The sequence below is a fragment of the Podarcis bocagei genome (assembly GCF_964188305.1).
Source record: "Podarcis bocagei genome assembly, chromosome: 6".
Lineage (NCBI taxonomy): Eukaryota > Metazoa > Chordata > Lepidosauria > Squamata > Lacertidae > Podarcis > Podarcis bocagei.
The window spans coordinates 21,215,060-21,237,766 of NC_138130.1; the positions used below are offsets into that span (position 1 = coordinate 21,215,060).

The 22,707-nt window shown below is 45.8% G+C and overlaps 2 long non-coding RNA genes across 3 annotated transcripts in view; both read right to left on the reverse strand.

Moving 5' to 3' along the window:
• Positions 1-7,359, reverse strand: part of LOC308589481 — a 28,674-nt gene extending 21,315 nt beyond the window's left edge. For both annotated transcript variants that reach the window (XR_014009307.1, XR_014009308.1), the window contains exons 1-2: positions 7,236-7,359; positions 6,540-6,640 (exon numbers count right to left, since the gene is read on the reverse strand). This is a non-coding gene — a long non-coding RNA (uncharacterized lncRNA). The remainder of the gene's footprint in view (positions 1-6,539; positions 6,641-7,235) is intronic.
• LOC308589536 overlaps positions 1-22,707 on the reverse strand; it is a 215,993-nt gene that overhangs the window by 125,766 nt on the left and 67,520 nt on the right. The window lies entirely within an intron of this gene.

Consider the following 22,707-nt stretch of genomic DNA (forward strand, 5'->3'; position numbering starts at 1 on the left):
ACCTCAACTCTGCTATTTCACTGGAAACATTTATGCCTGGCCTAGCAGGTGATCCTAGGGCTTTGCCCTAGAATTCGATGGCCTGGAAGCGTTTCCGGCCTGAATAGTGTCCCCATGTGGTCCATGAAGCATTGGTTTCACTGGGTCAGCGCATAGTGCCGGTAATGCCTAGGTTGCAGGATTGGTCCCTGTATGGGACAGCTGCATGCTCCCCCATGCTCTACCTGGACACTTAAGTCCTTTTGGTGGTTACCTCACTGCGAGGGATGTAATGGGCGCCATGTTTGCAATATGCAACTGGGAGAAAGCACCTTTGCGTGCCCGCATTGCAGTTTGCTCTGTGCGTTGCAGAGCACGGCGCTGCACGGGCTGCAATTGCATTGCATTGCTAGGAGATTTGCAGTTGCATTGCACGGAGGGTGTGTAGTTGCATTGCACGGAGTGTGTTGTTGCATTGCACGGAGTGTGTAGTTGCATTGCACGGAGGGTGTAGTTGCATTGCACGGAGTTTGTTGTTGCATTGAACAGAGGGTGTGCAGTGCACGGAGTGTGTAGTTGCATTGCATGGAGTGTAGTTGCATTGCATGAAGGGTGTGTGCATTGCAGGGAGTGTGTAGTTGCATTGCATGGAGTGCGTGTGCATTGCAGGGAGTGTGTAGTTGCATTGCATGGAGTGCGTGTGCATTGCATGGAGGGTGTAGTTGTATTGCACAGAGTGTTTTTTGTTTTGCTTTGGTTTTTGCATTGCACGGAGTGTGTGTGCATTGCACGGAGTATGTAGTTGCATTGAACAGAGGGTGCAGTGCACAGAGTGTGTAGTTGCATTGCATGGAGTGTAGTTGCATTGCATGAAAAGGTGTGTGCATTGCAGAGAGTGTGTTTTGCATTGCACGGAGTGTGTAGTTGCATTGCACAGAGGTTTTGTGTGTGCATTGTACGGAGTGTGTAGTTGCATTGCACAGAGCGTGCTTTTTGCATTGCACGGAGTGTGTAGTTGCATTGCATGGAGAGTGTGTGCACTGCACGGAGTGTGTGGTTGTTTTTTTGTTTTTGTTTTTGTTTTGTTTTTTTTTTTTTTGCATTGCACAGAGTGTGTGTCTGAAAAGGAAGCTGGCTTGGCGGCAGCTTGGTTGGGACTTCTTTAGGGGTTCTGGCCAGCGTCGGCCCTGTAAATTTACATATCATGATGGCTGCACAAGATGCCCCCTGCCCAAGCGGGGGCTGGAAGCTGGCAAGCAATAGCTCAATACCTTTTGCCCATATTCCCATTTTATTTAGGGATCCAGTTGGATATCGTTGCTAAAACATACCACTTGGCTATGGAGAAGCTGTCTGCCTTGAAGGAAGTTATTTTGTAATACTTCCTCTGTAGCAAGTGATGCTTCACCAGATCCGATCTTGCTGGGTCACTTAACTAATCTTCCCACTAGGCCAGGCTGCCTAGATTTCACCCCTCCCATATCCAAGAATCTCCTGAGGAGTCTGCTGATTCTCCAGAGAGGAGGAGGCGTTTTCTGGTCTCTACTTATTCTGCTCCAGCACCAAGTCAGTCAGTCAGTCAGTGTCGGAGAGGGAGAGAGACTGAGTGTTAGAGATCATGTGTAGAGATAAGGTTGCTGCTAAGGGCAGCTGCAGATACTCAGTGCAGTGCAGCATTTATTTATGCTTAGACCTATTAAGCTCTGTATATAGTTTGTATAGTTGTAGATACAATAAAGAAGATATTCTACAGAGCTGCTCTCTGAGTTGTTTATATACTCAGACTCTGCTGTACTCTGCTGTGCGACGACTGTCTTTTTGTTGGAGTGAATCCGGTGCTCACAACTCTAAGCTGTGAGTCCACAGCACTTTGACCTGTTCATGTGCAGAAGGTGGTCTCTGGAAGTGCTACCCAGCTCGCCTAGCCCAGTTGGGGCTGAAGTGGATGAGTCCAGTTGGTGGCACTGGCTCAAGGGCGATGCTGACAGAGGTCCCCTTACCTTTGTGTATGCCTACCAAATGTGGTGAAGGCAGATATCAGGCGATGGTAGCAATTCCTGAATGTATGCAATAGTAGTTCGCCATGGCAGGATACCTTGAACCCGCTCAGGGATTTTCAGGTTCATGCTGGTGCTGCTGGATCTTTGCCCTTTGGTTTTTATTTCAAGGGCTGCTGGTGTGCAAAGCTATGGCCTCAAGCCTGGTGTGGTGAGGCAATCATGTGACATAACTTTTCTTGAGTTTTCCCCATTGTAGTAGCAGTTCACATGTGGCCCGAGGAGTTCAGTGACCATCGGATCTGCTTTTGGTCTGATAACCAGGTGGTGTTGAGCGTCTTGGCAAAACAGTCCTCATGCTGTAGCACAGTCTCTGCCCCTCCGCGCATGCTTTCGAGCTGCGCCACTTAAGGTTTAATATTGTGCTTTCTACTCTCCAAATTACGCTGACACTATCCGATTTTCAGATGAAGCGCTTCAGATCCTGGGCTCCAGACTCAGCTATTGCCAGACTTTTCCAGGCTTGTGGCATTTTGACAACAATTAGTAATTTCAGAGAGCGGCAGCTTCCATTTCCCCTTCTGCTTTTACCTCTTATGGGAAGGCCTGGATGGATTTCTTAGCCTTAAGCTGGCAGTTCTTGGCCATTCGGAAGAATTTGCCCCCATCCTCTGAGCAGATCCTGCAGTATTTGGTCCACCTGCTGCAGATTGGGCATGCGGTTATAACTATCCGAATTCAGTCCGCTGCAATGTCTGTTTCATTGAAGCTTTATTTTTTCAGAGACCCTTGTATAAAGTTTGCAGTGCGCAGGGCCTTGGAAGGTTGGAATAGGCTCCAACCTCATAGGACAGTGGGCAGGAAGTCGGTCAATTTTTACCTATGCAGTATCTGCAACAAGTTAAAACTTGTCTGCGGGTTAAAGATCAAGGTGAGACTCCTTTCAGTAGTCCATTGCATTTTCGCACTGAGGGTTGGGGAAATGGTTGTTGGAGCCAGCACGGGGCCGAGATTCTGGAGGCTTATTGCTTCAGGACTTTTCCTTATCCTTTGGAGCTTGTCATTAGAGCTGGTAACTCTAAAACAGACTTAGTGGGCAGGAGTGCCACAATCAGGCTTCCCGCCACAGGTGAGGAGGGCCCTTGCCCGGTTATGGATAACAGAATATTTGGCTTTTTATTCCCTGGGGGCTGGCCCGCTCCTAGTGCATGAAAATGGGTTCCCGTTAGCCCGGCATCAATGTGCTTACGTCGTGCACCAGTTATTAGAGCCTGCGGCTTGCTTACCGCTGAACACTCCTCATTCCTTACGATTAGGTGCTGCTGCAAAGGCTGCACACTGGGGGCCTGTCAGTAGACAGGATTGTGAATACGGGTCATTGGAAGTCTGACGCTGACAAGGATTATATCAGGAAGTGTCACAGTGATGTCTGTGCTGATGCTTGTCTGTTGTTTCCTTTTTTCATAGGAGCAGCTGTGCACATTTGGGCCACAGCATTGTACACTAGGCTGGCAAGCATGTTGACGGGTTTGGACTGGGGCGTCATCTCAGTCTTCCTGCCCATGTGAACATATACTGGATGTCCAGATGGGGAATGCTTTGGGAGGAGATCCTTCCTTTGGTGCGGTCGAGTGTGACCTGTGCAGGTCCTCCCGCAGTGCTGGTGGTACGGCTGGGCGAGAATGTTTGCTGTCTTCCTCCAGCATAAGTTTGCATTCCTGCATGCAAGAGGGCTTGGATTGAGTTGATGGCAGCTCTCCCTGGACTCAAAATAATTTAAGGCATTGGTTCAAGGTGGTCTGGAGGGGGGGTGGGAGCACCTGTCCCCTCCAATGCGCAAAGATGTTCCATTAAGGGAATCCAAGGATTTGCCATGCTTTTGTCGACCCCTTTTGAGGGGTAGGGCCATGCAAGAGTCCCTGGGAGCATTTGGGGTGAGCTTGAGTCTGATCCTGGTTCATTCCTCCCCCATGCTGTTTATTGGAACTGACGATATGGTGGGGCCCAGTCGTCAGTGCTGCCCTGCTGAGGTCAGGTGCAGCTAGTCGGGAACCAATGCCTAGACAAACTACCACCGAGCAGGCCAGAAAGCATGTTAATAAGGCGGTGGATAATAGAATAAAATAAATAAAGTGAATAAAATAACAAATAAAATAAAATAGGTCCTTGCTTTAGGTGGTTCTGTAATATTGCACCCTCCTAATTTTCTTCAAGGCTGTTCCCCTCTTTAGGGCAGATGGGGTGCATCTTTCCCCTATGGGGAACGACACCTGGCGGGATGCGATTGCCTTGGGATTCATTGCTCCCCCACAATGTTTGCTGGTACTGACGATATGGTGGGGCCCAGTCGTCAGTGCTGCCCTGCTGAGGTCAGGTGCAGCTAGTCAGGAACCAATGCCTAGACAAACGTACCACCAAGAAGGCCGGAAAGCATGTTAATAAGGCAGTGGAAATAAAATACAGGTCGTTGGAAATCGAATGCATTCAAAGATTATGTTCGTTAACATTATTGGTGTCTTACGATTTTTGCTTGTTTCATCTTATTTATCAGGTTTAGCGGTGACCCGTGTTTGGATTGTGGGGCACAGTATCGTCCATTGGGCTGGCGTCGCAGCACGGCAATCTGGATTGGGTCCAGATTTCGGCTTTCCTCCACATATTCGCTTGTCTTGGCTGTCCAGACGTGGGATGTGCTGGTCGGAGTTCCTGCCAAGTATCCGGAGGCAGTTGCTCTTGGAGGGGCCGCCAGCTGCTATTGTGGTGCAGCTTGGTGAGAACGACCTGGTGCCCATGGACTGTTTGTCACTACGTGCTGCAATTTTGGGTGACCTGGAGACGCTGCGTGCAATGGTGCCGACAGCGAAAAATTTTTGGTCAAAGCTTTTGCAACGCTGCGTTTGGAAGGGCAGTCGTTGCCCGGCTGCCACTGAAAGGGCCCGAAAACGCATCAATTCTGCTGTGGTCAAAAAAGTTTTGGAGCTGGTGGCGATGCAATTTCCCACCCCGAGATTCTTTTTGAGAGGCCATCCTTTTTCCAAGCTGATGGCATGCACCTTTCCGCTTCAGGGAATGAGGCTTGGATTGGTGCGGTGGTGACCAAGCTGAGGTCTTGGTTGGGGCTGTGAGTGGTTTGGCGGTGAGCTGAGGGCTCCATGGCGGTTAGGCACTGGTTAAATTGGTGCTTGGAGGGGTAAGTGCCTACCCCTCCAAATGATGCGAATGGGAATTCCGTTAAAGGAAATCCAGGGGCTTGCCATTCTTTCGTCCTTGTCCCCGGAGTCGGACTTGGGCCGTGCAAGCCCCACAGGAACATGAGGGTGAGAAGTAATGGTCTGGTGCCCAGCTTTATTTCTCACCCAATACTTGTTTCCCACGCTGGCTTCCGCTGGTATCCGGAAGGCCAGCTCTGTCCCTGAGGGCAAGGACAGATAGTCGGAACCAGTGCCTAAGCAACCACTCACATTTTTGTATTTGAATAAAGTTGTGGCCAAAATTATGCCAAAAACCTTAAACAAAAATTGATGTGTGAAGTGTGAATTATTGGGGGGCTACTGTGACTCAACACGCAAAGCGTGTTCTCCCTAGCAGAGAGCACGTGTTGCGGTTGGGAACAGGCCACCCTCCAGTGACTAGGCAAATTTAGTTGAATCCCGGCCATTTAAATGGTTAAACTGGGTTGCTGGGGTGTTTTGATTGTTGCCAATTTGGAGGAGGGGTCAGAGTCTATATATACAGGGGCCAGACGTTGGCACGGCCTCTTGGCCGTTTTGCATCGGATCACCCGCCCTCCCTCCCTTTAATAGGGGGGTTTTTTATTTAAGCTGATCGCTTGACCTTGCTATGCCTGTCATGGTGTCGTTCGCCTTGGTGCGGGGGCACGGTAGGAATTTTGCCATCTGGCTGATTGGCTGGTGCCATTTGGTTTTTGCCTACTGCGTAGCAAATCGTCACAACTTGTAAGGTTGGCGGTTAGGCACTGGTTAAATTGGTGCTTGGAGGGGTAAGTGCCTACCCCTCCAAATGATGCGAATGGGAATTCCGTTAAAGGAAATCCAGGGGCTTGCCATTCTTTCGTCCTTGTCCCCGGAGTCGGACTTGGGCCGTGCAAGCCCCACAGGAACATGAGGGTGAGAAGTAATGGTCTGGTGCCCAGCTTTATTTCTCACCCAATACTTGTTTCCCACGCTGGCTTCCGCTGGTATCCGGAAGGCCAGCTCTGTCCCTGAGGGCAAGGACAGATAGTCGGAACCAGTGCCTAAGCAACCACTCACATTTTTGTATTTGAATAAAGTTGTGGCCAAAATTATGCCAAAAACCTTAAACAAAAATTGATGTGTGAAGTGTGAATTATTGGGGGGCTACTGTGACTCAACACGCAAAGGGTTGATTCATGCCTGTATGCTCATCAATGTGGCCGAAGCCTCAGACAATGACTTGCATGCATGAATAAACCTTCACACGTCAAACAATACAAATACATTTCAAATCACTTCCCATTGCAATGTTTCTCCAGTGAGTAAGTGAGCGGCCATGCATTCTCTTTACTTCAAATGCAGTGCTTACTCCAGTGAGAAAGTGGGTGAGCTCACATTCAGCCATCATCTGCTCCTTAATCGAGTGATGTATATGCATGTGTGAACAGGCCCCGAAGTAGACCTAGAGCACTTACAACCACAGGAAAAGGGGGGAAGAGTGCAAAGGAGATTTAAACTATATTGAACAGGATTTTCACTTAAGTTAATTTCCCCCCACCTCATAAGTTCCGTGTAAAGAGAAATCTTTCTGATACAAGCCTCGATTAATGACTTGCTGGTTTAATGTCACTCTTATCAACAAGTGAAGATGAAAAGCTTGTCAAAAATATGTATCCATCTCACAGATTAAAAGATTATTTCCTGAAGTATATTCACAAAGAAAATCAATGTGAAAGCCACCCTGTGAGGTTTGAGGGGTGGGTGGTTGCTATACACTTCAGAGATAGAGAGGTTCTGTCTCCCCACATCAGTCCTTTCGGATCTATTTCAGGTACTGATTAACAACCACAAAAACATCTGGCCCATGACACGGATTCTGGTTGAGACCCAGTGGGAGGCACATATGAGCAGTTTTCCATGCGCAGGACGACTCATAAGCCTACGCCCAATAAGCACCCTTTCCCCTTTAACATGAATGTATTTTCTAGGAATCAGAGTTGGCTCCAGGCATTCTGCAGCCTGAGACGAAGGGTTTTCCCTGCTTGCCCCCTGTACAGAAACCTACAGGACAGGTGATCAAATCTCACTTCAACAGTGGCAACAGGGCCCTGTCCTCCACTCAGTGGCATAGCGTGGGTTGCCAGTGCCCACGGTGTATGAAGTACACATGTACATTCAACTGCCTAATGGAATCTGCATCACCTAGGAGATCATAGCCACAGAGATAATAAAAGAAGAGTCATTCTGTCGTCTGGAGAGGTCACTTCCTGGTTTGCATGGAGAAGCTGTTTTCAACGGAGTCTAGCAACACATGTGGTGGAGGCCTGGCAAGGCTGGAAGCTGAGTAAAACACAATCTTAAAGGGCCTCCAAAGTCATCCTAACGCACCCTAGTTGTCTAAGTCTCAATTCAAGCATTACATTTTCAGGTGATTTTTGCCCTTTCTGATAGGATCTGGAGCCAAATTGGTAGTATCCGAAATTCTGCATCCAGCTAGAAGAATATGGGATGATGAAGTACTTCTTCCTTCTACCTGTCCCCAAAGTGTTCTTTAAAAAAGTAGATTTGCTGGTTGAGAATGTCAGAGCACTTTGATCCACTTCAATTGTGCAAACCTAAATTTCCAGTAGGTACTTGAATTCCTCCCACAAAAAAAGGAAAAAGACGAAGTTACCTTTATTGAGAACACAACCAATATTCCCCTGTAATTTCAACTCACTGGCGAAGACTAGTTGGAATGAGCAAGCTCTGTTTTGCTCAAGAAAGTTTGCCCACCATTCTTGAACTTGCCCAGTAAGCCTCAGCAGTCCATGGTTTCCTGTGGGACATAGTTTGGAAATCCCACTCCTCTAAGAGAACCAAACAGAATGATTCACTAAAGGAGGGAATTGCATTCCACATTTCCTTTATAGCGTGAACCATGGAATAAATCACCTAAACAAGGTGATGGAAAGAAGGGAGCACTGCTGTATACGTATCCAGAAATATAAAGATGCACTTGTAAGTTAGTACTGGGAAGGGTATATTATTCTGCATGTGTTCTTTGAAAAAGAAAATCAATAAAATTCACATTCAGTATTGCTCATTGTAAAACTACATAAACTGTATTTAATGCTCACTGACGTGACACTTAACAAACAGTCTTGAACTGAGTTCTATTTGCATTTGATTTCTGTCACAGCTTGACAAAAAAAAAGTCTGTAGCTTTCATCTGCTTTTCTCCTTTTACGCTCCTAACCAAAGAAGAAGTTTACCTTGCAGGCAAAACAACAAGCTAAATAAAATGCGTGCACACACACCAAAACATTTGCCCTAGTATAAGAGGTCCCAATACCCTTTCGGTATATTTCCCCAATCACTGCCTTTAATATACCCCCCAAAGCTCAGACACCTCCTGCATAAAAGACAGCTGTGTCTTAGAAGCTTAGAAGCTTGGAATACACCCAAGGCCAAACTAAACATTGCCTTAAATTCATGGCTGTGGGAGCTATGCCTCTAATTGTTGCCTTCCTCTCTCTGAAATCTTGGGAAGGGGGTGTATAGTTCAGGGGAAGTTCATGCCTTGCATGCAAAAGGTCTCAAGTTCAACCTCCAACTAGAAGGATTGTGAAAGGTCTCCTCTGAAGAGACACTGTCAGTCAGAGTAGACCAGGGATGGGAAACCTGTGGCTCTCCAGACGTTGTGGACTCCAGCTCCCATCAGCCCCAGCCAGTAGAACCAAAGGACAGGTATGGTGGGAGTTGTCATCCAATAACATTTGGAGGTCCACAGATTTTCCATTCCAGGAGTAGAGTATACTGGATAGAAAAAACCCTAATTGACAGCAACCTGATTCAGTCATCACAACAAACTATGGTTTGCCACTACATGCTTCCAAGCTTCCCATAGCCCTCTAGTTAGGACCCTGGATTGGAACAGAGTCCATTGGCCTGATCTGTTAGGGTTTTCTTACATTTTTATGCCTCAGGAGAAATCTACATCCTGACAATAGAACTATTTTATCATGATAATATCATAGACAATGTGCCAGATCACCACCGTCCTAGCTAATTCAGAGCATCTGGTCCACATATCCTTTCACAATGGCCTCGCCTGCACATCCAAATAAGCTTCCATTTCGTCCAACACGCTTCTCATTTAAGCTAAACCATAGTTTATCTTGCTATGGTTTAAGGTGATGTGCAAACTAAGCCATGCCCTATTGTGGTTGAAGCTGACAGGAATGCATTGCTTTACTGATTTCTCAGCATGCTGTGTCGCTGACGGTTAACAAGAGGGAGAGGGGCAAGGAAGCTGGGAGTTCAGCGTGCTACATCTGCACTGCACAGAGCTCCCTGCTGCCTTGATCCTGCCCTTCTCGGCCATTGGCAGTGAGGCACACGGTGTTAGGAAACCAGTAGAGCAACACAGCTCCACTCATGTCAGCTACTACAGCCCTATGGCCACCCCTAGGCTGAGGAGAGAAGCACTTGCCAGATCAGCACAACTCTGCGATATTGGATTTCAATGCATCTGCTTTGAAGCAGAAAGACTTACATTCTACACCCCATCCTAATTATTACTGCACTCGGGGAATGGGGAGCTCAGCTGCAAAGATCAGCTAACAGATTGGTGTTTGTGAGCAAATTGCCTTAATAACAATACATTGATGGGGATTAATATTCTTGTTGAGTAAGAGATTGCACAAATTCAAGACTCTTCCTACATGATTAGCCTAATTGTGAGCAGAAACAGGGCCTCTCTGTAATGCTCCCATTGGAGTCTTGTACGAAACGATTTGGTTCAAGAGGCGCTGACGCCTCCTGGAAAACTTTGAAAAATGTTTCCGTTAGAAACACTTTGTCTGTGTGTCACATACTTTCTTTTTCTCATCCCATCATCTTGATTCTCAGGAACAGGAAAACACTGCATTACCATGGGGTAGAAATGTGTCTCCACCATATGCTGTGCACCTAAAATTCATCTGTCATTCTTGGTGCCATCAGGATGATTTCCCCCCTCCCCCCCCCCACATAGCAACAACAGAGAAGTGTTTAGAGAATAAATAAATAGCCATGCTTCCGCCCAGGTGTGCGTGACTTCAATCTTATGTGATGGAGGCTGCCATGTGATGCTCATGAACTTTCCACTACACCACAGATAGAGGGTATCGGAAGAGTTCTATCAATGCAAACGGCTGTGAAGGTTTTATAAAGCACTGCTCCAAATTGTTCACATCCATGACAACTTGGATGCCACTCTCGATAGGATGTTTTGTGGAGGTGCCTACCACTTCTACTTGTCCAACATCTGTAAGGCTGGCTTCAATTATACTTACCGGAGGACGTGGGCAATATCCTCATAGAATTCTATGGAACACCACTTGTTCCCTCGACCCTTGTCCTTCTTTGTTAGTGAAACCTAGTCAGGAAGAAATCAGGGCCTTTCCTACTAAAGATTATCAATAACAACTTACAAAAGGAAGAGATGCTACCCACCCCAAAGGAAGCTCCGGCACACGCAATTACTTAAGTTTTCATCCTCCATCTGATCTGTAATAACTTTAGATTAATTTCAAATCTCCCTTCTTTTTTTAAAGGCAGTCAAGTGGGCAATGAGTTCTTGATTTGAAGCATTGTTATAGAACTGTACCAAGTGGTGTCTAGGTTAGGGTTTAGAACAGAGACGAGGGTTGCCATATTTTAGGAAACTCGCCCCAAAAAATCAACACTTCCGATACGGGCTGCCATATGCCTGGATTTTCAGGGACATTTTAGCCGCTTTTTGAAAATTCTGCCCGGAAGCCATTTCTGATGGACAAATCCTGGCTATGACTGGGAAATTCCGGGTGTATGGCAGCCCTAACAGAGACTGCTTTAGTAGTCCTGGTGGATGAATTTCATTGACAGATTGATGAGGAGAGGGTGGTCCTACTAACGCTCTTTGCATACTTCCCCCTTTTCTTGTGGCTGATAAGTGTTCTAAGTCTATTCCAGGGCCTGGCTGAATGTGTGATCACTCATTTTCTCTGCAATTTAAGTGATGGGGGTGTGTGGCGGCTCACTTACTCACTGGAGAAGCATTGCAATGGGAAGTGATTTGAAACATATTTGTGGTGTTTGACATTTGAAGGCTTGTGCATGCACGCAAATCATTGTCTGAGGCTGTAGCCAGTGATGAGCATGCATGTATTTTTATTGTTTAAGGTGGTTTTTAATAGGGTTGGAAAAACTAAGAAGTTTTGTCAGATCAATAAAGTTACAGTAAGCAGGCTAAGAAACAAGTGAAACTGATTCAATGACCACCATTAATCTCTTCTTTATTATTCTACTCAAGCAGGTCAGATCTAATGATCTCTGGACTAAGACCATTTATGAGTTACAAGGTAACTGCAACTCATTGAATAATATCCTAAAGCTCATTGGGAAAAGCCAGTGGAAATCCCCAAACAAGAATTGTATGCACATAACACCCCATTCCAGTTGAGAGTTGGTATGCTCCATTTTGCACCACTTACAGCTTCCAAACACATTTCAAGAATATGCCATGGAGACCATGTTACTTTAGGTCTGGAGAGAACAAAAGAAAAGAATATAATTTCAAAATACCTACTCTCAAATATTCGGAAACAGTTTCTAGCCTGGTGGTTTCCAGTTCATTAGCCAATCGTTGCCATTGGAGTTATATGCTAAATATGACTACCAATCAGCTTTGCATAATAACACCTGGGGCTATTAACATGAATATTGTAATTCATCTCCTAAAGAGTCTCCCAGCAATTAAATTTGAATCCCTGGTTAACAAGGGATGTCATATTTGGATGGAAGCATCAGCAGGTAAATTCTGCAATTTTGCTCCTCCTCCATCACTTTCACTTTCCTCCCCAGCCCGCAGAAATAGATCCTGGTGGTGGTGAATCAGAATTCTCACAGACCTAGAATCAGTCTATGAATGGAAGATTTGTGTTTGGTATGAATCTGCTGTGGACAAAACCACATACAGCTTATAGTAAAAGTATACAGTGGTACCTCATGTTACATACGCTTCAGGTTACATACGCTTCAGGTTACAGACTCCACTAACCCAGAAATAATGCTTCAGGTTAAGAACTTTGCTTCAGGACGAGAAAAGAAATTGTGCTCTGGCGGCGCAGCAGCAGCAGGAGGCCCCAGTAGCTAAAGTGGTGCTTCAGGTTAAGAACAGACCTCCGGAACGAATTAAGTACTTAACCCGAGGTACCACTGTAAAAGTGAAACTAAAGTTTCATTAGTTGTCATCTTCTAATTGTCATCTTCTGGGCATCCTTGGTTGCCCAGTTCTAGAAGACATTGTGAAAGAAAAGCATGTTATTACCTATTATCTAGTAAAACTTGAAATCATGAGAGTTGGGTCTTGGATAAAGCTTTTAAGCACCCTCTAAGTCTAAAATAGAAGGTCTAGGTCTTACTTCCTCAACCTGGTCCCTTCAAGATGTTTTGGACAATTCCCATCGTGTTCAGGGGAGATGTTATAGCTCAAAACATCTAGAGGGCACCAGATTGGAGAAGCCGGGTTTAGCTTTAAAAGTTCAGCTCCAGAATGACAAAACTTTATATTCTCTATGCAGTGGTCCGGTGCTGGGAAGCGTATTTTGCTACTCCCGAAAAGGTGACTTACGATTTTATAACTTTATCTGAAGAACTTTAAAATTCTACCATTACAAACAGAAAGAAAGAAACACATTCACTTATAAATTTGTCAAAAAGCCATGCAACACAAAAATATTTTGACAGTCCACCTAAAATTAACAAAGATGAACCCATCTAACCTGAAGGACTTCCATCGTCAAGATTCTCTCCTATGCTCCCATCCACCTTTCAACAGCATTTGGTCAGGAATCTGGGGCCCATATAAAATGTGAGTGGCATCTCTAGTCTGCAAGCCACCAGTTGGTCTACAGTTGGAGGCACAGGGTATTAGTCATACTCAGAGTAAACACACTGAAACTAATTCTTAAGTTACTTAAATATGACTAACGTGCAATGCCTCTCAGTGCAACAAAACAGCCTTTTGGGTATCAAAAAGTGTGCATCTTAGGGTTTTCCTGCTGCACAGAATACACTAAACTTCTCTGAATTGTCTGACAGAACTAGATTGCAGAAGGTAAAATAGGGATGTAGATCGTGGGAGGGGCTGCAGGGGTGATGGCCCCGGGCGCATTCCGGGGGGCATTGCTCAAACTGCCCTGTCTGCCCTGCACCACTTTGTAAGGCTGGGATGATCCCAGCCTTGCAAATTGGCTCCCAAGTAGCAGGGTGGTGTGAGACGGACACAACAGCCATGCGCCATCCTGGAATAAAAGGGCGCATGTCTGTTGCATCCGTCTCACGCCACCCTGCCAGCCCCAAGCCGCTTTGCAATGCTGGGACCATTCCAGCCCCACAAAGTGGCTTGGTGCTGGTGTCACTCGGAGGACTAGGCTGGTGTGGCAAGCTCCATTCACCCTCTGCCCCGGTGCCAGCAAACCACGCTACGTCACTGACCCTGTCCAAGGGCTGTGTGGCAAATCCTAGCACTCTGGTCTTTGCTCGCTCCCCCCCCCCCTGCCACCTTCATTTTACTTTCCACCTTCCTATTCTTGCCAACAAGCCAACTTCACTCATGGTGTTAAAAAAAAAAATATCACTGAAACTGCTGACATTGCTTCGGGGATAAATTTGTCCTATTATCCTTTTTTCCCTTTTTAAACTCGGTGGCAATGAATGCCTCGTCTTTGTCACTCCTCTGACTCTGAATGCAGTTCAGAGGAGTCCTGCACAATGCATCTTTGTCTTCCTCCTGCTAATAGCTCCTACTGTAGGTCATCTGCATCATTAACATTTGCTGCTGATGCGTTTACAGTGGGTCGGGCCCAGTTCTCAAAACTGATGGAGTCCTTTGTCATTATTTTTGGAAAAAACAACATATATATATATATATATATATATATATATATATATATATTCTTCCCTCCACTCCTCAGCCTTACCCTCACCCAAATGTATTTAAGGATGAAACTATTAGATACACAATTGGTGAATTAATGTCATAAGGACTGCTGCTGGCAGCTCATCCATTTTTGATATGCCACTCAGACAAATGAAACATAAGCCACCCAGAACAAGGGGACCTTTTGACAGTTCAAAGGAAACCCCTATGGGTGGTTTCCTCTTGAAGCCACACTAAACAGACTCGATCTCCTCAGCGGGAAGCTGCCGGTGTCTCATTAACCCCTAAACAGGCCTGGCATGAGCCTTCCTTTTCAGCTATAATTATGCCGCGCGATCCCTGTTAGGCTGCTCTGAATGGCAACACTGTCACCGGAACATTATAAACATCCCCCTTTCTAATTGAAAAGCAGATTAGGCTCTCGTGTTAATTAGCCAAAAAGCCCGCCCACTTGCATGCATTATGATTGCCTCTTAAATACTGGGGATGCAGAAATCCCTCAGAAAGGCAAGGCAGACTTAATTGCAATAACCTGCAAATTAAGTTTAATTTACTTTAAATTTACCGGTTTAGCAGGCTCATTTGATGGTGTTAATGTTCTGGCAAATTAATTATCTGAATTAGTCATGCCTGGTGGAGTTTTGCTGCTGAATATATTGTACAGTGGCCTATTAATAACAGACAAACAGGAGTGGATTAATGAAAAGATTATGCTAAAGTTCCTCCCCACCCCACCCCACCCCCCACCCCCAAGAAAGGAAGGAAAAGAAACGGGATCTTGCATGAATTCAAATATAATCATCAAAGTGCAAATACAGTCAGACAATATAAACAAACTGAAATTTATTGTGCTCTATGGCGTGCCATCTAGAAGAAACTGTAAAACATTTCAAGTGAAATATTTGATAAAAGAAGCCTCTTCTATGCACTCAAGTAGATCACTTCTGCAAGCAAACCATTTCCCATTAGCTGGTGTCTTCTCTACAGCAGACTGCAAATATGTAAGTGCTTTTTGAGAGTACATGTGCTACACAGAGAGAGAATGTGCACTGATAAATAAATTAGAAATAACATCTCATATATTAATTCTATGGTCCACTTTGTGGGTGAGCAGACGGTAAGAGGGCTTTTTCTTGTATTTCCTTTCTAACCACTGTCTCTGCAGCGAAGCCCTATGCAGAGAGGGAATTGCATATCAGCGCTACTAAGAGCATGCACTCCTCCTCTCTCTCCGCCATAAACGAGGGGAAAGAGACAAACCTCCAATCACCTTTCAAAATAAAGATAGAATTGCCCTTGTAAACACCTTTAATCACCCAGCCCTGAAGACATTGGGGCCTGGAATTGATAAAGGCATGGAAAGAGCAGAGTCAAATAGCCACCCTATCTGGGTAGTGTTATGAACGAGTAAAGCACCTATGAATTGGATAGACAGAACAGAGAGAGGGCCAGAATACTGGACTCACCTTGAGAAATGGGGTCCGCTTTGGTGGAAGCTGACATTTCTGGTGTTGGGGGCAGAGGTCAGGTTTGCTTCTGCCTGCAGCACTCAGTTTTCCTCCTTATGAGTGAGTGGCAGCCTCTTAGGTAAGGTAAAGGACCCCAGATGGTTATGTCTGGTCAAAGATGACTATGGGGTGCAGCGCTCATCTCGCTTTCAGGAAGAAGGAGCTGGCGTTTGTCTGCAGACAGCTTTCCGCGTCATGTGGCTAGCTTCTGGTGCAACAGGACACCGTGACAGAAACCAGAGTGCGTGGAAACGCCGTTTACCTTCCCACCGCAGCAGTATCTATTTATCTACTTGCACTGAAGAAGAAGAAGAAGAGTTTGGATTTGATATCCCGCCTTTCACTCCCTTTAAGGAGTCTCAAAGCGGCTAACATTCTCCTTTCCCTTCCTCCCACACAAGAAACACTCTGTGAGGTGAGTGGGGCTGAGAGACTTCAAAGAAGTGTGACTGGCCCAAGGTCACCCAGCAGCTGCATGTGGAGGAGCGGAGACGCGAACCCGGTTCCCCAGATTACGAGACTACCGCTCTTAACCACTACACCACACTGGTGTGCTTTCAAGTTGCTAGGTTGGCAAGAGCTGGGACAGAGCAACAGGAGCTCACTGTATCATGCAGATTCGAACCACAGAGACACCTGCTACCCATGGCAGCTACTTACTTCTATAGGAGGAAGTAAAGGTTTGTGTAGAGGGATATTTGTAGGGCATGACGAAAGATGCACCTCTCTTCTCTCTCTCCAACACCTGTCCCTGGTGGTTCAGATCTCCCCCTTCATCCATCTTCCCCCAAACTGCAACCTGCCCTCTTTCCCCATCTGACTGAATGGGAACCATTGACAACCAAGATTGCTCCCATCTGCAAGGTCAGATCCATCCCGCTATCTGCCGTTATCTCTTTATCAAGATGTCTGCGGGCATCTGTTATGGAAGAAGCATCTAAAATGGTGCAATCCAGAAGGACTGTTCAGCCGCCAACGGCTGTTTTGTGTCAGCCAAAACGAAAGGAAAGCTAGATGGAAAAGCGGCAAAGACAATCACTTTTGCTTCACAGGCCACACATTTGGTCTGGTTTAAATAGAACATTGGGTGGGTTAAAAAGCTTTGCCTCTGCGTGACTCATTTCACATGTAAAGGAGGCCATCAATGCTCACATGAGCACCATTAGCCATTGTGTGCTCCAGTGATGCATGACCCAGCAGCACACCATGCTGGCAAGCTAACATTGCTCACGAATATGCTGATGACCTGGTTTAAAGGTGATACCAGACAGGTGGAACCTCTTGTGGCCAGGTTCCACTGGTGTCAGGTGAAACCGGACTGAAAAAATGCAAGAAATGGCGTCAAGCTCCTATCAGGGGGGTTTTCTGTACTGTGTTGAACCATCACAGCTTTGTCTGCTGCCTTCCCCACCCCGCAACATCCCTCCTCCGCCACTTCCTCCTTCCTCACTAATAATGTGCAAATAACGGGAAACCGCAGCATTCGCAGGCATTCTTAAAACCGGTCAGAAACAAAAAAGGCTTAACAACAGTGAACAGATTAATTCCCTTTTAAAGGCCTGTTATGTGATGGGTTGAAATGTCTTCATTGAGAACACAGGGGGGGAATAAGGAGCAGGGTGGGGAGATATGTACCACGAAAGAAATGGAATCCTGTGACACATAAACAAAAGGCAGATGACTAATATATTTACATATAACATGTGGTGTATTCACTGCGCACCACGGTGACAGGCTGGTTTATTCCATTCATAATTTATACGGCAAAACCTTATTATATGTGTAACTAGTTTGCCTGATAATAATATAGAGCGTGGGATTAGTTTTTCCATTATACCCTGTCATTAAGAACAAAAGATTTTCATTTGTTAATTCTTTTTCTTTATCTTCTTTCCATTTGGCTCTTTTCTGACTGCGTGCACCTGCCCACGAGTACATTCTCCCCCCCCCCCTTAAATCACGGTGACAGTAAGGTAAGAAGAAAGTCGCAGAACTTCTGAAAGCCAGTTCTCTGCTTTAAATAGTCTCCCTTCCTAGAATCTCCTATGATATCAGCACGGACAAAAGAAGAAGAAAAAGAAGTTTTCATGAATGATGTGAAGGTAGTAAAGAAAGGGGGGGGGAGGCAGAAAGGAGCTGTCATAATAAATAAAGGCTCCAGAAGAGAGTTTGCTTCCAGAACATAAATGAAAGGAAAAATATTTCAAAACATAAACCCAAACCGGGATTCAAATATGAGATTAGAATCAGACAGTTCATCTCACACTGGAGGGAGCTAGATAGTAAGTGGATCACAGTGGAAATGCAGGAATTATTAGGATGCATTTGCCATGTAAGCAAGTGGTTCACACACTAAGGACAGGTTCACACATGCATGTGCATAATTGAGGAATGTGTGGATGGGCAATCATCTATGTAACATCTCAAGTCAAATTTCCCTATAATTTCTTAGACAATAATTTTCCTTGGGCTCTATTCACACATTCAGCAGCCAGTCATCAAGTACAGGAAAATCAAGTGATGTTCACACACATGTTGTGAACCAGGTTTTGATTATTTCCAGCTCTAAACTTAAATTTCTTTTGTTTTGCTTTAGCTGACCCTGGGTGAAATTAAAGTTCCGTCTGCGGTGTTATTGCTGTTGTGGTTCACTTACATATGCAATTCATTTGAAGGATATAGGTTTAAAATGCACAAAATGCTGCATTTCAATGCATTGCATTTGAAACGCTATAAAGAGAAGTTTGCGCTAGGCAAAATATGTTTGTCTCTAGCTAATGTGACAGAAGGGGGGGGATGCTTCCATTCAACTGCAATCTCTTCACCAGCAAAAAAAATGAAACCTGAGAATTCAGCATGGCAGGGATGAGACCCAGCTCAATGAGTCAGTGAAGGAGCTCCCAGCTTGCATAGGATCTCTCTCTGGGTTCAGAGAAAAGTGGCTAAACTGTTTTAAGGATGAAAAATAGGATGGGATCATATTGCGGGGGTGCTGGGTATAGGGGGCAGAGGGGTCTTCAGCTCCCCGAATATTTTGGGGTAAGCTTTTAATGTTTAATAGACTATTGTATTTTAATATTTTGTTGGAAGCCGCCCAGAGTGGCTGGGGAAACCCAGCCAGATGGGTGGGGTATAAATAATAAATTATTATTATTATTATTATTATTATTATTATTATTATTATTATTATTATTATTATTATTAAAGTGCCCCCAATACTGAGGGGACTGCCAACCCCAGCCTCCACCCAGCAGCCCAGGAGCCAAGTGGCAGCTGGGATGAGTGAGAACGATATTTGCTTCACTTGTCCCAGCCTCTGCCCAGCCGCCCAGGAGTCCAAGAGCCAGGTGGCAGCTGGGATGAGTAAGTGTGAAGATCACCCTCCATGCATCCTGTCCCCGCCCGGCCCATACCAGGCGGCGTCACATGATGTGTCATGTGGCCGTGCCCCCTCAATGTGAGGGGGAAATTTGGCATCGATGCCATGTTGATTGTTTGTTTAAGCACAATGCGTTATTGTGTATATTTGTAGTGCTTATATGTAACTAACTTAAGACAGTTTCCAATAAAGCTTTGAAACTCATTCTTGTGGTAGAGAGCAAATTTGTTTTTTACTCCGCACAAGGTCCTGATCAGGGATTCTGTTGGGGCAATTCCTTTGTGGATGTTGCAGTATCCAGGTGATAAACACGTATATGTGAATCAGCCTTGAGGGAAATGCATGGTCTCAGAGGTGTTACCAGGGCACCTCCTGGGCTGGATGCTGGTGGGACTGGATGAGGGCAAAATGAGGTTAGTGGAGCAGCACCCCATTTGCCCTAATAGATGCAAGCTGGAATCTGCTGAGTTCAAAGACTCAAACAAAGTTGTCAGCTCAAAAAGAAAAAGATCAGGTGAGAAAGGGAATATTGATACGTCAGCAGCAGCCAAGTACCCATGTGTGTTTGCAGAGGCTTCGAGATGGAGGGAGAAAAAAGTTTGCCTAGGCAGTGTTGAGTTAGCAAGCGGCTCCCCCAAATCCTAAAGCTATTTTTGCAATAGCTCTGTTAGATCCTGTTACAGGAGGAGCCTAGAGAATGGGATTTTCAGCTTGACTCTCTCAACAGATCAAAAAGGAAGGTAACAAAGGAGAAGTGAGTGATGCAACGGAGAAGAGGGAATTCCAAAAGTACACATAAGAGTGAGGCGGATTCTCCCTTTGGTGGAAAGCATAAAAATACAGCTATGCTAGTATTGCCTGACTGTTTATTTTTCTTCCTCTACTGCCTTTTTCTTTTATGGTGGCCCAGAGCTAAGCTTGGCCTGGGCACTTGAGACACAAGCACTCACGCTGTGTAATTACAAGATTATATAATTTGGGTATTATTTTCCAATCTAAGCAGAACCATAACTAAAGAGGAATGCTGCCTCTTCCCCCTCCCCCTGAAGAAAACACACACACCTCCAAGCCTAAAATAGATATTAAGCAGGCAAATCATTCCCCAGTGTTAGCCTTTGGGGAGGGGGGCAAACTGGGCAACTGCCTGGGGCCCCACACTATAAAGGTAAAGGGACCCCTGTCCATTAGGTCCAGTCGTGGCCGACTCTGGGGTTGCGGCGCTCATCTCACTTTATTGGCCGAGGGAGCCGGCGTACAGCTTCCGGGTCATGTGGCCAGCATGACTGAGCCGCTTCTGGCGAACCAGAGCAGCGTACGGAAACGCCGTTTACCTTCCCACTGGAGCGGTACCTATTTATCTACTTGCACTTTAATGTGCTTTTGAACTGCTAGGTGGGCAGAGCAATGGGAGCTCACCCCGTCGCGGGGATTTGAACCGCCGACCTTCTGATTGGCAAGTCCTAGGCTCTGTAGTTTAACCCACAGCGCCACCCGCTATAGCCCCAACCCAAAAGTCTTGTTCAAAATCATACCTGTGTGGTGTCTCAGTTCGCTAGAAAGTCTCATGGTGCAATGGGTCAATGTGTCTGGCTGTTAACCAGAAGGTTGCTGGTTCAAATTAGGGTTGCCATACGTCCGGAATTTCCCAGACATATCCAGGATACTGGATATTCGGAAGCAGTGTCTGGACAGAAATTACTGGAATGCCCAGGGAAATCCGGACGTGTCGGCAGTGTCGTTTTGGGCAATTTCCTTTAAAAATAGCTGCAAAACATCAAAAAAAATTTGCAAATTTGCCAGGAGAGCTCAACAACCTTAGGTAAAACTTTATAAAGCTCAACAACTTTGCCAAAACCTTTCTGCCCAGATTTTCACCGTTTGAAATATGGCAACACTAGTTCAATCCTAGTTCAGAGACGGCTGTGAGCAAGATTCCTGCATTGCAGGGGTTTGGACTAGCTGACCCTAGGTGTCCCTTCCAACTCTACGCTTCTATGAAATCTGAGGTGCCAGTGTGGTGTAGTGGTTAAGTGAGATAGACTCGTAATCTGGGGAACCAGGTTCGCGTCTCCGCTCCTCTACATGCAGCTGCTGGGTGACCTTGGGCCAGTCACACTTCTTTGAAGTCTCTCAGCCCCACTCACCTCACAGAGTGTTTGTTGCAGGGGAGGAAGGGAAAGGAGAATGTTAGCCGCTTTGAGACTCCTTAAAGGGAGTGAAAGGCGGGATATCAAATCCAAACTCTTCTTCTTCTTCTTCTTCTTCTTCTTCTTCTTCTTCTTCTTCTTCTGAGGTGAGGAGGATGAGAGAAGGTGCCTTCTCCAGCTCAGCAGCAAGCAAATCCTTCCCTACGAAAACACAGGCAGAGGGCCTTTCCCCGCTTAAACCAGGTCCAAGCACATCAGGACTACACCAGTTCATTGGCTCTGAGCTTTTTCCTTTTTCTTAGCAATTACCTGTGCTATCAGAAGCCCCTGTTGCCTCCAAAGGTTGGAACAGTGCTACCTGGCTGTTTGCTGTAGTGATGCTATTTTAAACCAGCTTAGGCACTAACTGTGGGAAACCAAGCTTTTTTTGCACACACATTTCTGCTGCACTTGAAACACAGCTTAGCAACAACAGCAAGTTTCCCAGTTGGTGACAACTGGAAAAGAACAAAACTAGTTACAAATTCTGTTTTATGAAGCATTGCGTGAGTGCTTATTGTTACAAGCCTATACCAAACTACAAGTCTACACCAGGCTCCCGCAAACACGGGAGCAGCAGGAATAAAACACAGCAGAAAACTGCAGGACAAAGAGAAATCTATACGAATGTTTGTAACGGTATGGTGTGTTTAAACAAAATGAGAGGCCGGGTCTTTTAAAAGTGAAATTATATTCAGTTTTCATAAAAAAACCAACCATACAAATATACAACCCAACCCCCACAAAACTTCCAAAGCTTTTCCGTGACCCAAAACCCAACATACCATGATCAAATATATTCAGCAGTGTCATAATACAGTGGACGCTCTGTTTGCGAACGTGATCCGTGCGGGAGGCATGTTCCCAACCCGCAGTGTTCACAACCTGCAGCACTGCATCTGCGCATGCGCATGCGTGGGTTGCGATTCAGTGCTTCTGTGCATGCGCAAAGCATGATTTAGTGCTTCTGTGCATGCGCGAGTGCCAAAACTCAGAAGTAACCCGTTCCAGTACTTCCGGGTTTGGCGCGGTGCGCAACCCGGAAACATACAACCTCAAGCGTCTGTAACTCGAGGTATGACTGCACCAAGACTGAAGACAAACCGGAGAAAAAGCAAAAGCAAGGGGCGTTACTCAAAAAGTTATAGAAAGCTGTTACATATCTCATTAAATACAGTGGTACCTTGGTTCTCGAACTTAATCCATTCCAGAAGTCCGTTCGACTCCCAAAACGTTCAGAAAACAAGGTGTGGTTTCCAGCTGGCTGCAAGAGCTTCCTGCACTCAATCAGAAGCTGTGTCAGGCATTTGGCTTCCGAAAAATGTTCGAAAACAGGGACACTTACTTCCAGGTTTCCAGCGTTCAGGAGCCGATCTGTTCATCAACTAAGCCGTTCGAGAACCAAGGTTCCACTGTAGATCTAATTTATCTGCCTGCAAATCAGTCCTTTGTGGGATGTTGATTCAACCAAGGTAGGCGGCCAACGCAGCCACACAGCTCCTATTGGTTGAGGCATC